A 15,646-nucleotide genomic window follows, 5' to 3' on the forward strand; every position below is an offset into this window, starting at 1 on the left:
AGATAGATAGATGTCGCTCTATTACATCATACTTAAAATAAATCAAAACAACTTCACAACAACATTAAAGAAAACAACTAAACAGTATGTGCATCATCAATTATTCATTGGCGTGCCTTCTGATGTGCATGATGTCGCCACCAGGGGCAGTATAATACAGTCATGCAGACACACACGAAGAAGAGTTTCCCAACTACTGTCAGTGACTCAGTAAGCTTTTGTTTTTTTGTTTTGTTTTGTTTGTTTGCAGATGATAAAGAATATCGTGGTGCTTCCACATACAATTGCCTTGACGTACGAGTTTTTCAAGACACAAGCCGTTGCTTGAGATTTGAGCAAAAATTGGAGATATGACTGAACTTGACACCCCCACCGCGAGATGCCGACAGGAAACTTCACAATATCTGGCCACTATCAATTCACATTGGTTCCTTTGCAGTGGAAGGTCAATATCAGTGGCGGGTGGTAATTAAGCTGGTTTACAAACCGCCCACAGACACCACAGAACAACAGGAAACACCTTACATTAGGTTCAGTCCTGTTTTGTGCTTACATTTTCCGTCTTTTCGAGTTATGTGCTGAGGAAATGTGTCGTATCCATCAACTTGTTTTTCGTTAATTTACTGCAATGTTAGTTAAATCGAAATTACAATTGAGACAAGCCAGAAAAGGGCCCCACATTATTAGGAATCCTGCGCATTTTACTGGAAGGACATGCCCTGCCTGAATACTACTGGCTTCAGGGCAGGCGCCGCTGCACTATGATTGGCTACTGTATCCTGGGAGAACAGGACCAACTGCTTCCAAATGGCAAAAGTAGTATGTAGCTCATTAAATGCAGCAGCATTCAAATGCCATCAACCCTGAAGCCCGTCGAACACTGTGCAACGCGTCTGCTTATTATTTTCGTGAAAAAAAAATACAATCCATCAGGTTAAATATTAGCACAAATCAGCAAAATGATCAAATGATACTACATCATAAGCCACCCAGGAAAAACACTGTTACCATGTCAGAATTTGATACAATTGACCAAAAAACTGTCAAGAAAACGGTTGAGCAGCTGAAACCATCAACGAGCTGTCTTGACTCAATACCGTCTGACTTTTTCAAAGCTATGACGAAGTCTGTGCTAGCTGGTTTGCAGCAAATAATCAATTGCTCCCTTCCGTCAGGCGAGTTTCCTAAAGCTCTTAAAGTAGCTGCCGTTAAGCCTCTGCTAAAAAAGAGAGCGTTGGACGCTTCCACGTTAGCGAGCTATAGGCCCATCTCAAATCTCCTTTTCATAGCCAAGATTGTTGAGCAAGTTATTTTTAATCAACTCAGCAATTTCTTGAACTTAAATGGACTTTTTGACAAATTTCAATCAGGGTTTCGAACTCAACACAGTACAGAATCTGCTCTTATCAAAGTGCGAAATGATATAAGGTTGAATACTGGCTCGGGAAAGGTGTCAATTCTGGTAGATCATAATATACTGCTGAACAGATTGGAAACGTGGGTAGGACTAAATGGAACCGTCCTTAACTGGTTCAGGTCCTACCTGGAGGAAAGGAGTTCTTTTGTAACCATTGGAAGTGCTCAATCTCATCGAATGGCAATGACCTATGGGGTCCCTCAAGGGTCAGTTCTTGGACATCTCCTGTTCAACCAGTATATGCTACCCTTGGGTCAAATTCTTCAGAACTTTAATCCTGACAACCATAGCTAAGCAGATGAAACACAGTTATATCTAGCAGTGTCTCCAGATGACTACAGTGCAATTGAGGTGTTGTGTCACTGTCTTCAACAGATAAATATCTGGATGAGCCAAAATGTTCTTCAATTAAACCACAACAAAACTGATATAATTGTTTTTGGCAATAAAGGAAAAAGAATTGTTGTTAGTAAATAGCTGGAGTCACTCTCTTTAAAAACACAAGGACCAAGTCCGAAACCTCGGTGTTCTGATAGATTCCGATCTGACTTTCAACAGTCATATCAAATCAATGACTAAAACTGCCTTCTACCATCTGAAGAACATATCCAGAGTGAAGGCTTGCATGTGTCAAGCAGACCAGGAGAAGCTCATCCATCCCTTTATCTTTTATCAATAGACTTGACTATTGTAATGGTCTTCTGACTGGACTCCCTAAAAAGAGCATTAAGCAGCTGCAGCTCATTCAGAATGTTGCAGCTCGGGTTCTGACCAGAACAAAGAGGTCAGAGCATATTACTCCAACTCTAAAGTCTTTACATTGGCTTCCAGTCAGCTTTAGAATAGATTTTAAAGTTCTGATACTGGTCTATAAGTCACTAAACGGTTTAGGTCCGGAATACATGAATGAAATGCTAATGTAATATAGACCCAGTAGGGCTCTGAGATCGACAGACTCAGGTCAAATAGTGGAGCGCAGAGTCCGAAGCAAACATGGTGAAGCGGCAATTCGCTATTATGCTGCACACAAATGGAAGAAGTTGCCAACAGAAGTGACGTCAGCCCCAAGTGTGCATTTTTTTAAAATCCAGGTTAAAAACTCTTCTTTTTTTCTATGCTTTCTAGAGCATTTCCACTTTGAAATGATATTTCTTGCACTGTACGCTGTTTTAATTGGACTTTTATTTTTTTCCTCTTTGTTTTAAATGTTTATGTTATTTTTTTCGTTGTCTTTAAATGCTTTTAATCATGTAAAGCACATTGAGTTACCTTGTGTATGAAATGCGCTATATAAATTAATTTGCTTTGCTTCTGAAATGTGAAAGTCTTTCTGCTTTTGTTAAGTTGTTTTCTGAAATGTAAAAGTGTTTCACATTTTGTTATATTGTTTTGCACTTCCAGGCCACCGTACACCAATTACAAGGAATAAAAATGGACATCGTTACAGTATGTTGAAGTGTTTAAAAGGTGTTGAAAGTTAAGAGTATGGTTGAGGTTCATAGAAGTGTGGGAGAAATTATTAAGTCTGGGGAGGTTCATACAGTTTTAGAATATGCATAAATAATGCCAATAATATACGGTCACTACTTTGCGTGTTTCACCTATTGCGATAAACGAGGGATTACTGTATAACGATTACTTTTATGATCCAAACGCAGTGCATTTAAAAAGAACTATTGGAAAGACGGGAACAAAATTGGAAGACGCTTTGTGCATGTCGTGATTGAAGCGCCGAAAAAAAGAAGCTCGGCACACTTGGTGACATTTAGTGCAAGCCGTTAGCATAAGCATGTGACGAGTGCAACAAATGGTGGCAAAAAGGGGAGTAGACATACAGCAATCAAAGCCACGGAGATAACCCGGCACTGCGGGTGCTGTCACCGCATGGTTGAATGGACTGTGCTCACTTGAGTTTCACAACCTCAAGACTTGCTGATATGACGCTGGCCTCTAGGTGGGCGGCGGGGGAAGAAAAAAACATAAGGAAAATCCTTTGCTGATGGCCAAAGGTCATCAGAGGCCCTCAAATCCCAATAGCATCTTTTGGTCCAATGGTCACATGGGCTAAAAAGCACAGACCTGCAACATAGTCGAACTGTTAAAAGTAAATAAATAAATGAAGAAGTAAATAAATCACGGAAGGCTGTTTGTGTCAGTCCGGCCTCACGTGTGGTGAGCTACTAAGCTGTATAAGCATTTATTCCATATCTCGATACCCAGTATAAGCTCCATCCATGTGCTAGTATGCTCTCTGTCCTCACTAATAAGACAATTCAGCACACTAGTAGAATGACTGTGTCTTGCTAGTCATGTTTTTCCACTATTAGTGCCACTTTTCGTCTACTGGTATGCAATAAACCTTACGAGTTAACTACTGTGTATAACTAGTAACACTACTAGGCCCAACCAGTAGGCATGTGTCACACACTCGTAGCCTCATTGACCTTACTAGTAATACCAAAATGCCCACTAGTAGTTATGGCTCACTCGTAACATCTAGTTGTTCTACTAGTGCTACTATTATGCCAAAGTTGTCCTACTAGTGTGCAGAAATGTCATAAAGTAGTGAAAGGCAGTAGTGGAAAAGAATACCCAAGTTGTTCGACTAGTACGCTCAAATTATTTCTATTGAAAGCCAGTTGAACATTTAGTGAGGCAAAACTCCACTAGTTGACAATTGTGTGATACTAGTACTGCTAGTACACTTTACGGAAAGCCACTTGAGCATGTTGTCGATATATTTGATATCCATCTTGAGATCTTTGTCCTCACTAGTAGAACAACTTTGGAATACTAGTAGGACAACTACTACTAGTATTACTACCACTACTACTAGTGAGGAAAAACTGTGCACTAATTAACAACTGTGCTACTGGTATTACTAGGTATTCAGTACTTTCTAAAATTCTACTCTTTAACATCTAGCGCTTCACCAGTAGTACCCGTAGAACGCAGATGTCAAGTAGTGCACAATTTTGCCTCCCGAGTAACAAGTAGTTGTCCTACGAGTATGCCGACGTTGTCCTATGAGGGGCTGTTCGGGACATTATTCAGGATTATCTCTCACACTTACTATTCAAATGCTCACACACACAAGCTACTGAAAGTATCTCATAAACACTACACAAGCCGTCTCATAAAAACTATTCAAATACTCTCATATGCACGAGTCTTGCTCTCATTAAAACTCAATCGCTCTCATAAACACTACTTAAACTCTCTCATAAACACTAGTTAAATACTCTCATATGCACGAGTCTTGCGCTCATTAACACTACTCAAACACTTTCATAAACACGACTCAAATGCTCTCATAAACACTACTCAGATGCTCTCATTAACACTCGTCAAATGCTCTTATAAACATTAGTCAAATACTCTCATACCCACAAGTAATGCAGCCCTATGAGAGGCACAAGTCAGTGCAAACTGTAGGCCGGTCCCAAGCCCGGATAAATGCAGAGGGTTGCGTCAGGAAGGGCATCCGGCTTAAAACCTTGCCAAACAAATATGAGCGTTCATCCAAAGAATTCCATACCGGATCGGTCTCGGCCCGGGTTAACAACGTCCGCCACCGGCGCCGCCAACCTGCGGGACGCCGTTGGAAATTCAGCCACTGTGGGTCGAAGTCAAAGAAGAAGAACAGGTGGAAAGCAGGTTCTTCGGCAGAAAGAGAAGAGGAAAGCACAGAGCCTAGAACTGAATGTGGGGACTTTGAATGTTGGGACTATGACAGGAAAATCTCGGGAGTTGGTTGACATGATGATGAGGAGAAAGGTTGATATATTGTGTGTCCTGGAGACCAGGTGGAAAGGCAGTAAGGCTAGAAGTTTAGGGGCAGGGTTGAAATTATTTTACCATGGTGTAGATGGGAAGAGAAATGGAGGCGGGGTTATTTTAAAAGAAGAATTGGCTAAGAATGTCTTGGAGGTGAAAAGAGTATCAGATCGAGTGATGAGGCTGAAACTATATGTAATGTGTTATATGTAATGTGATTAGTGGCTATGCCCCACAGATGTGATGTGACCTAGAGGTGAAAGAGAAATTCTGGAAGGAGCGAGACGAAGTAGTTCTGAGCATTCCAGACAGAGAGAGAGTCGTGATTGGTGCAGATTGTAATGGACATGTTGGTGAAGGAAATACGGGTGATGAAGAAGTCATGGGTAAGTACGGCATCCAGGAAAGGAACTTGGAGGGACAGATGGTGGTAGACTTTGCAACAAGGATGCAAATGGCTGTAGTGAATACTTTTTTCCAGAATAGGCACGGACATAGGGTGACCTACAAGAGCAGCGGTAGAAGCACACAGGTGGATTACATCTTGTGCAGACGATGTAATCTGAAGGAGGTTACCGACTGTAAGGTAGTGGTAGGGGAGAGTGTGGCTAGACAGCATAGGATGGTGGTGTGTAAGATGACTCTGGTGGTGGGGAGGACAATTAGGAAGACAAAGGCGGAGCAGAGAACCATGTGGTGGAAGCTGAGACAGGACGAGTGTTGTGCAGCTTTTCGGGAAGAGGTGAGACAGGCTCGCGGTGGACAGGAGGTGCTTCCGGAAGACTGGACCAGTGCAGCCAAGGTGATCAGAGAGGCGGGCAGGAGAGTACTTGGCGTATCTTCTGGCAGGAAAGGAGAGAAGTTAGACTCGGTGGTGGAACCTCACAGTACAGGAAATCATACAAGGAAAAAGGTTAGCTAAGAAGAAGTGGGACACCGAGAGGACCGAGAAGAGGCGAAAGGAATACATTGAGATGCGAGACAGGGCAAAGGTAGAGGTGGCAAAGGCCAAACAAGAGGCATACGATGACATCTATGCCAGGTTGAACACTAAAGAAGGAGAAAAGGATCTATACAGGTTGGACAGACAGAGGGATAGAGATGGGAAGGATGTGCAGCGAGTTAGGGTGATTAAGGATAGAGATGGAAATATGGAAATACCTCACAAACACCATCAGCTGAGTGTCATCAGGGTTGACTGGTGCCAGTAGTGTGCTAGCTAGATGGAAAGAATACTTGGAGGAGTTGATGAATGAGGAAAATGAGAGAGAAGGGAGAGTAGAAGAGGCAAGTGTGGTGAACCAGGAAGTGGCAATGATTAGTAAGGGGGAAGTTAGAAAGGCTTAAAGAGGATGAAGTATGGAAGCATCTAGGAGAGGTGGCTGTGGAGTTTTTGACCAGCTTGTTCAATATAATTCTAGTGCCTGAGAAGATGCCTGAGGAATGGAGGAAAAGTGTGCTGGCGCCCATTTTTAAGAACAAGGGTGATGTGCAGAGCTGTGGGAACTATAGAGGAATAAAGTGTCATGGTCTGTGTTTTGGTTTGGGTTGTGTTTAGTTTTGTTCCATGTTTTCCTGTGTTCCATGTTTGTCGTGTGCTCATTAAGTTGTTGTGTCCACCTGTTCTCGTCTGCTTTGTGTCGACCAATCAGCTCTCTCCAGCCACTCATGTCTTGTCCAGGTGTTCCTCGTTGTCTCGTCTATCTGTTTGTATTTAGTTCCCTGGTTTCTTTCAGTTCTTGTCGGTTCATTGTCGTTGTCACGTCTCTGCCATGTCATAGTCGTCAGTTGTCTTTATCATTGTGGTATGTTATCGTCAGGTGTCATTCTCCCTTTCTATTCCACGTCTTACTCACAGGTCATAGTTTGTTTCCAGTTTTAGATATTCGAGTGTTTCTTTGTTACTTTGATTTGATTGGTATCTGTTGTGGGACTTTGTTTAGTTTTCCCTTTTTGAAGATTAAATATTATTTTGAGACTCCCGCACTCCTGCCTTGCCTCCCTGCTTCCCTGCAATTGGGTCCACCATGTTCTTGCCTTGCGTTACTCGCCCTCGCCTTAACCACGTACGTGACAGAATGAACCGACCAGAACAGGACCCAGCGGGAAGAAGATGGCGTCACCCTGGACACCACCAAACTGCCTCCCACCGTCCTCAGCCTGCCATCCATACCTACCCTCCTCCAGTAAGCCCTATCGTTCAGTCTTTTCTGTCCTTTTCATCGGGTCCCCCCACTTGTCCTAGTTATTCACCATGCCCTACTATTTTACATCCACATGTTTCTTTAGATTCTGATGTTTCTGATTGTGAAGATGGCCCCGATTTAGTTAACCTTCTGTCTGATTCTGACTCTGACACAGACTTAGATTTTTCTGGTTCCTTCCCTACTTTATCCCAGTCCTCGTCAGTTTTTGTCACGTCTCCCCGTTTCCAACCCCAGTGAGTCCAAAACCTTTCCCTCTGACCTTTTCTTGGGCACCCGTTTGGCCATCTACCCGGGACCGCCGCGTGGTGGCCAACGGAGGCGCCCAAGTAAAGGTCAAATTTTGCCCCCTCGTTTTTTCCCTGTTCACAAGTCACTTAATTTTTCACTTGTTCCCACACGTTGTTCCACGGCTCCAATTAAGTCACGTCCAGTCAAACCTGCCCCCAAGCCACCATGTTCAGTACCAGCCATTTTTCCTAGTTCACCTTCCCGAGACCTTGTGCACTCTTCCACTCCCTAACCCTCTACTCCCAAACCTCAATGGGGGCAGGCTGAGGAAGCGACTGCAGGCCCCGTTCCTGCTCCTCTCCAGCTGCGGCAGGCTCCCGTTCCTGCTCCTCGGCAGCTGCGGCAGGCTCCCGTTCCTGCTCCTCGGCAGCTGCGGCAGGCTCCCGTTCCTGCTCCTCGGCAGCTGCGGCAGGCTCCCGTTCCTGCTCCTCGGCAGCTGCGCCAGGCTCCCGCTCCGGCGGCGCTCGTCCAGCGGCCGCCACCCGTCCTTGCTCCGGCGGCGCTCGTCCACCGGCCGCCACCCGTCCTTAGCTCCGGCGGCGCTCGTCCAGCGGCCGCCACCCGTCCTAGCTCCGGCGGCGCTCGCCCAGCGGCCGTCACCCGTCCTTGCTCCAGCGCCGTTCGTCCAGCGGCCGCCACCCAACCCTATTGCCTGGCCCCTGCATTACCATTGGCTTCGGCACCGTGGCCGTCCGCCTGAATGGCCCTGTAAAGACACTGGTGCTTGGCGTCCTGGACGACCTCCTGAACCGCTCAGCCAAGCACCTCACCCTGGGTGGCCTGGATGGCCACCAGACTGACCTGAGGGGTGGACTGGAATCCCCGTGGACCGTGATGTTTGCAGATGACATTGTGATCTGCAGTGAAAGCAGGAAGCAGCTGGAGGAACAGTTAGAAAGAAGGAGGCATGCACTGGAAAGAAGAGGAATGAAGATTAGCCGAAGTAAGACAGAATATGTGTGCATGAATGAGAGGGGTGTTGGGGGAAGAGTGAGGCTACAGGGAGAAGGGATAGCAAGGGTGGAGGACTTGAAATAGTTGGGGTCAACCGTCCAGAGCAATGGTGAGTGTGGTCAGGAAGTGAAAAAACGGGTCCAAGCAGGTTGGAACGGGTGGAGGAAGGTGTCAGGTGTGTTATGTGACAGAAGAGTCTCTGCTCGGATGAAGGGCAAAGTTTATAATACACAGTGGTGAGGCCAGCCATGATGGACGGATTAGAGACCGTGGCACTGAAGAGACAACAGGAAGCAGAGCTGGAGGTGGCGGAAATGAAGATGTTGAGGTTCGCGCTCGGAGTGACCAGGTTGGATAAAATTAGAAAAGAGCTGATCAGAGGGAGAGCCGAGGTTCGATGTTTTGGAGACAAAGTTAGAGAGAGCAGACTTGGATGGTTTGGACACGTCCAGAGGAGAAATAGTGAGTATATTGGTAGAAGGATGATGAGGATGGAGCTGCCAGGCAAGAGAGCGAGAGGAAGACCAAAGAGAAGGTTGATGGATGTCGTGAGGGAAGACATGAGGGCAGTTGGTGTTGGAGTGGAGGATGCAGGAGATAGGCTTCTATGGAAAAGGATGACGTGCTGTGGCGACCCCTAATGGGACAAGCCCAAAGGAAAAGAAGAAGACTCTCATACCCACAAGTCTTGCTCACATAAACACTAGTCAAACACTCTCATATGCACGAGTCTTGCACTCATTAACACTTCTCAAACGCTTTCATAAACACTACTCAAACACTCTCTCAAACACTCTCTTACATGGAAATGGATGACGCGCTGTGGCGACCCCTAAAGGGACAAGACGAAAGGAAAAGAAGAAGAAGAAGAAACACTCTCATAAACACTAGTCAAATACTCTCATTCACATGAGTCTTGCTCTAATAAACACTACTCAAATGCGTTCACGTGAGCATGTCAATCACATTCACGCACACATCACTGGCATTCACGCGTTCATGTCAATCATGCTCACGCACACGACGATTACGTTCACACGTGAATTAATTAGGTAGTTCAATTTAAAAAATGAAATTATGAAAAGTGTATTTATTTTATTTTATTTATAATTTGGATGATTATAGCACATAGCAGATAAAAAAAATCCCCAAATTGAAAAACGTAAAACGTCTTCTTAATTCAAGAAATAAAGTGATTTTTACTGTAGAAATTAGGCTGGAATTTGCCCTCTGAAAAGTACTTCAGTGTTTCATCAATCTATGAGTACTGAAGAAAAATGACTTTTCAACTACATTCTAATTTATTGAGATGTACCTATATGTATATTTTTAAAAAGTCATGAAATATTTGACTGAGTGTGTGTAGTCTGTAGTGCATCTCTGTGACACGAGTTTCACTCCGACAATAAAATTCCTTCATTCCCTTTGGCCACCTCATTAGGTACACTGGCCCCAGGCAGGGGAGCTTATGTGCAACTATCCAGTCGTCTTGTGTGCAACAAACTGAATACATTTCAGATTGTAATGCAGCGGTGTTGAAACTCTGTCTTGGGTGCAGGAGTAAACACACGTCCACTTGCGCTTTAGCCCCAAAGGGACATTTATTCGGCAGCACCCACGTTCAGTTAATGTCTGACTGGGTAGACAAGCTAGCCTTGACCTACGTCATCCACGACACGGCTTCTGATTGGCCGACCAAATGTCATATCCAACAGCACTTACAGATTAAAAGCAGCCATACTAAATCAATGAGGAAGAGTTATTGTAACACAATATTCAACAAGTATACGACATATATATACATTATAAATATACATGTATCTACTATACAGCATAATGGTATGTAACGCTACTGCTCAAGTTAAGCTTACAATTGTACTTTGTGGCTGTTGGTCAATGTCGTATTTTATTTTGAAAAACAAAAAAACACTTCCTTTTCAACTCAGATAAAGGCACGCTCATAAAAACATAGGTGATGTAACACAATGGTAAACGTGACCCTGTCCCAGCTTTTTTGGAACGTGTTGTAGCCATAAAATTCTAAGTTAATGATTATTTGCTGAAAACAAGAAATTTGACCAGTTTCAACATGAAATATCTTGTCTTTGTAGTGTATTCAATTAAATATAGGTTGAACATGATTTGCAAATCATTGTATTCTGTTTTTATTTATGTTTAACAGAACGTCACAACTTCACTTGAAATTAGGGTTGTGTGTGTGTGTGTATATATATAACATCACAAAATAAGGTTTTTAAATTCTGTGAAAGTGCATCTGTTCATTCATTCAAGATTCCTGTCCCAAAAATATGTCGAAAGGTTGTCCTATGACTCCAATTCTATGATGTATGTAAAATTTTCTGATGATTTAGGGATGGCTGCGATTGGCTGGCAACCAGTTCAGGGCGTACCCCGCCTCCTGCCCGATGACAGCTGGGATAGGCTCCAGCACGCCTGCGACCCTAGTGAGGAGAAGCGGCTCAGAAAATGGATGGATGGATGGATTTAGGGATGGATGAAGGAGATGTTTTAGGAGGACCAAGGAGGGAATTCTTAAAGCTTCTGATGGAGAACATTGCCAGGTCACCCATGTTTGAGGGGAAAGAAAACAAAAAGTACAGGTAGTGACTGACTTTAATGTGAAACATTTTGCTTTGTCTGGAGGTGGGGCTCTGGTGGTGGCCGGCCCTGCACCCATGGGGCCCGGCCGGGCACAGCCCGAAATGGTAACGTGGTGTGGATCGCACTCCTCAGCCTCCCTGGTAAGGTCTATTCAGGGGTGCTGGAGAGGAGGGTCCGTCGGGAAGTCTAATCTCAGATTCAGCTCTTCACCCTCGGCAGGGTCCTTGAGGGTGCATGGGAGTTCGCCCAACCAGTCTACATGTGTTTTGTGGACTTGGAGAAGGCGTTCGACCGTGTCCCTCGGGGAGTCCTGTGGGGGGTGCTTCGGGAGTACGGGGTACCGAACCCCCTGATACGGGCTGTTCGGTCCCTGTACGACCGGAGTCGGAGTTTGGTCCGCATATCCGGCAGTATGTCGGACTCTTTCCCGGTGAGGGTTGGACTCCGCCAAGGCTGCCCTTTGTCACCGATTCTGTTCATAACTTTTTTTTTTTTTTTATGATTCTGTTCATAACTTTTATGGACAGAATTTCTAGGCGCAGCCGAGGCGTAGAGGGGGTCCGGTTTGGTGGCCTCAGTATTGCATCTCTGCTTTTTGCAGATGATGTGGTTCTGTTGGCTTGATCAAGCCGTGATCTCCAACTCTCACTGGAGCAGTTCGCAGCTGAGTGTGAAGCGGCTGGGATGAGAATCAGAATCAAATCTGAGACCATGGTCCTCAGTCGGAAAAGGGTGGCGTGCCCTCTCCAGGTCAGGGATGAGATCCTGCCCCAAGTGGAGAAGTTGAAGAATCAGAATCAGAATCATCTTTATTTGCCAAGTATGTCCAAAACACACAAGGAATTTGTCTCCGGTAGTTGGAGCCGCTCTAGTACAACAGACAGTCAATTTACAGAACACTTTGGGGACATCAAGACATTGACAAAAAACAATTGTGCAAAAAGATGCAGAGTCCTCTAGCACTTAGAGCAGTTCGAACGACTAATATTGCAATAGTCCGGTGCGAGTGAGGGAAGAATGGAACGGGAGATCAGCAGGCGGATCGGTGCGGCGTCTGCAGTGATGCAGACTTTGTATCGGTCCGTTGTGGTAAAGAAGGAGTTAAACCGCAAGGCGAAGCTCTCGATTTACCGGTCGATCTACGTTCCTACCTTCACCTAGGGTCACGAAGCGGTAAGCGGCATGAAATAGCAAACATAGCACGCTCTTTTGAGAGCGTGCCACATGAAGGGTGTAAAGAAACCAAATACTCATACTGTAGGAGGTGGAATTTGAGGAAGTGGCAATTGCAGAAGCTCGTCATGGTCGTCACGTCTCACAAGGTACGAAATTGTGTCAGCTGTCGAAGCGAGCGCATCGAAACACACAATGATCATGGCAATTAGAGCTAAATCACAGAGCGTGACTTTGAAACCCCCGGGAGAAATCTTCTGTTCTTCCGCCGAGTTACAAGTGGTGTGTGTGTGTGTGTGCGCGCGCACGTCAGTCCAGACAACAGAATTGGTCCTTGCTCAATTTTTATGACCTATCTTCTGCCCCTCTATGATCTATCGAAGTGCAATCAGTTACCAGCACTGATTGTAGCTAAAAGTGTATCCTAACAGTGAATCCTCTTTCTTAGAGGCTTTCCGGCCTTCCGTTGCAGAAGGCGAAAGAGGCGGAGGAGTCGGGACCACGGGAGGCGCCAGGACCGTCTTGTCGTGTGATGCGTGAACCCACGTTGCTCTTTCAGCAACTTTCACAGCCGTGTGAGGTACCAAGAGGACTTGAAAGGGTCCAAGCCAGAGCCGATGCCTCCACGTCTTTCGCGGGAAGTTCTTTATCAACACGAAGGCGCCAGGTTTGATGTTGTGCAGGGGTCCGTCGGCCATCCTGGGCAGTGCTGAGAAGACTCGTTTCCTGACACCAGAGAGCAAATTAGTCAAACAGGAGCAGTACCTGAACATGTTGTCGTCGCAAAGATGTGCGTCCATCGGCAAGCCTGGAGGATTCGATCCCTCCCTCCTGCAAAGAGGATCTCAAAGGGAGACAAATTGTGTCAAATTGCATCCTCATATACATATATACAATTGGTCGGCACATAATTCAATTTGCTCCTGTAAAATGGAATTTACAAAGTGAAAGCTGCAGTGGCATCAGTGCTAGAGGACTCTGCATCTTTTTGCACAATTGTTTTTTGTCAATGTCCTTATGTCCCCAAAGTGTTCTGTAAATTGACTGTTTGTTGTACTAGAGCGGCTCCAACGACCGGAGACAAATTCCTTGTGTGTTTTGGACATACTTGGCAAATAAAGATGATTCTGATTCTGATTCTGATTCTGTCCATTTGACGTGTGGTGAGGAAGTGAGCGACTTGTCCAGAGTGAGAGAACGCACAGCAAAATCAGTCATGATCAGAATCATTTGGGATGAAATGTTAACTATGTATCATATTGCCAAAAAAGATACTCGTTTCTTTGTAAGCGCTTTGGGTGTGTCGACAATGGCCTGCACTCGGGCTGGAGAAAGTATCTTCCCTTGAGGAGTGAGGATGTGTCCCAAAAACTGAACTTTCTCTGATACAAATTGCAATTTTGACAATGACGCCTTGTGACCTTCTGATGCAAGGTGTTTCAACAAAGCAATTGTATCAGGCCCACATTGTTGTTCAGTGGGCGCAGCGATCAACAAGTCATCGACATACTGCAATAAAGCCGTGCCTGGTGGGAGTGTCAAAGACTGCGGGCTGCGAGTGTCTCACAAAAGAGGGTGGGGCTGCACGACAGCCCCTGACATCAGCGTGTCCACGTGTACTTTTTACCATCGAAAGTAAACTCAAACCAAAATTGCGAGGGGTGGCAGCAGCGGTAGGTTGTGTGAGGAGGGGAGGGAGCGGAGCCATCGGAGGTGCGTGCGCGGGGGGGGGGGGAGCCACTGACCGTTCTGAGTTCTTTCGACCCTTCTCCCGCCTATTAGCCTCAGCCAACCATATTTCCAGACATTTGGCATGTTTCTCCAAATCTCCTAAATCCTTTACTGAACATTTTTTGTTCTTCTTCAAATGACTCTTTTCTTCCTTCAACCTTTCCTTCAGTTGCTGTAACTGCCGAACACTTAAATTTCCCGTCACTGGGAAACTATATTCCGTTATCCACTTCTCCATACACTCTAGAGATTATTCCACACCCCACCCCCATAGTTTACTTTCATTTGGATCATGACAGGTGACTTTTTTTGCTCTTCCCATTTCCACTACCCGTTAGAAGAGCTTCTCTTTTGACAATATTCAAACGTCTTCGAAATTGTTGGGGACCCTTTCCCCTGACTGCCGGACTCCAACCTGGGGACCTTAACAATCTTGTCTTTTGTACTTTTCATAATATCTTTGCAAAGAGAGAGAGTCAAGAGAGGTTACAGTTGCTCGGGTCTCGGCCCGTCTCTGAGAAAGCAATGCCTAATTAAACTAAAACAATGGGAAGGGAATGAGGAAACGAGAGACCTATTCACAGTTATCCTTGAGAGAAAAAGGGAGGTTGGTAAGGCCACCGAGACAGGATGACAGAAAGGAACAAGAAAACATTTAGCTACTAAACAATTTAGCGACTGGGCCACACAAGAAAAAAATACTATTTAAGTCATGAAATCATCCATTTTCTGAGCCGCTTCTCCTCACAAGGTTCGCGGACGTGCTGGAGCCTATCCCAGCTAGCAACGGGCAGGAGGCGGGGTACGCCCTGAACTGCTTGCTAGCCAATTGCAGGGCACATATAAGCAAACAACCATTTGCACTCAGAGCCGCACCTTGGGGCAATTTAGAGACTTTAATGAGCCTAGCGTGCATGTCTTTTGGAATGTGGTAGGAAACCGGAGTGCCTGGAGAAAACCCACGTAGGCACGGGGAGAACATGCAAACTCCACACGGGCGGGGCCGGGGATTGAACCCCGCGGGGTCTTCAGAACTGTGAGGCAGACGCTCTAACCAGTTGTTCACCGTGCCGCCTATATATATATATCTATCAAAGAAGAAAGATTATGTGACCAACTATTGAAGTTAAACCTACATTTTTATATCACAGTAGCAGGGTTGCAATTCAATGTTAAAGCTTAAGTAAATTAGTCAATGCTAGCTGTGTTAGCCGCTATGCTAACTGGTCAAGAACAAACTTAGCTATTTAGTGGCTGTTTGCTCCGGCATACATGCTAGCTGTGTTAGCCGCGATGCTAACTGGTCAAGAACAAACTTAGCTATTTAGTTAAAAAGAGTCAAATGTCTTTTACTGATCATTTGAGAAGCGGGGTGGCATTGGTTGGCGAGACACATTCCATTACGGCTGAAAACACTGAAGAGATGTGACAAAATGGAAAACAAGACTTCGGAGTGGCTGTTTGCTCCGGCATACAT

Source organism: Phycodurus eques, chromosome 2 (genome assembly GCF_024500275.1).
Source record: "Phycodurus eques isolate BA_2022a chromosome 2, UOR_Pequ_1.1, whole genome shotgun sequence".
Taxonomy (NCBI): domain Eukaryota; kingdom Metazoa; phylum Chordata; class Actinopteri; order Syngnathiformes; family Syngnathidae; genus Phycodurus; species Phycodurus eques.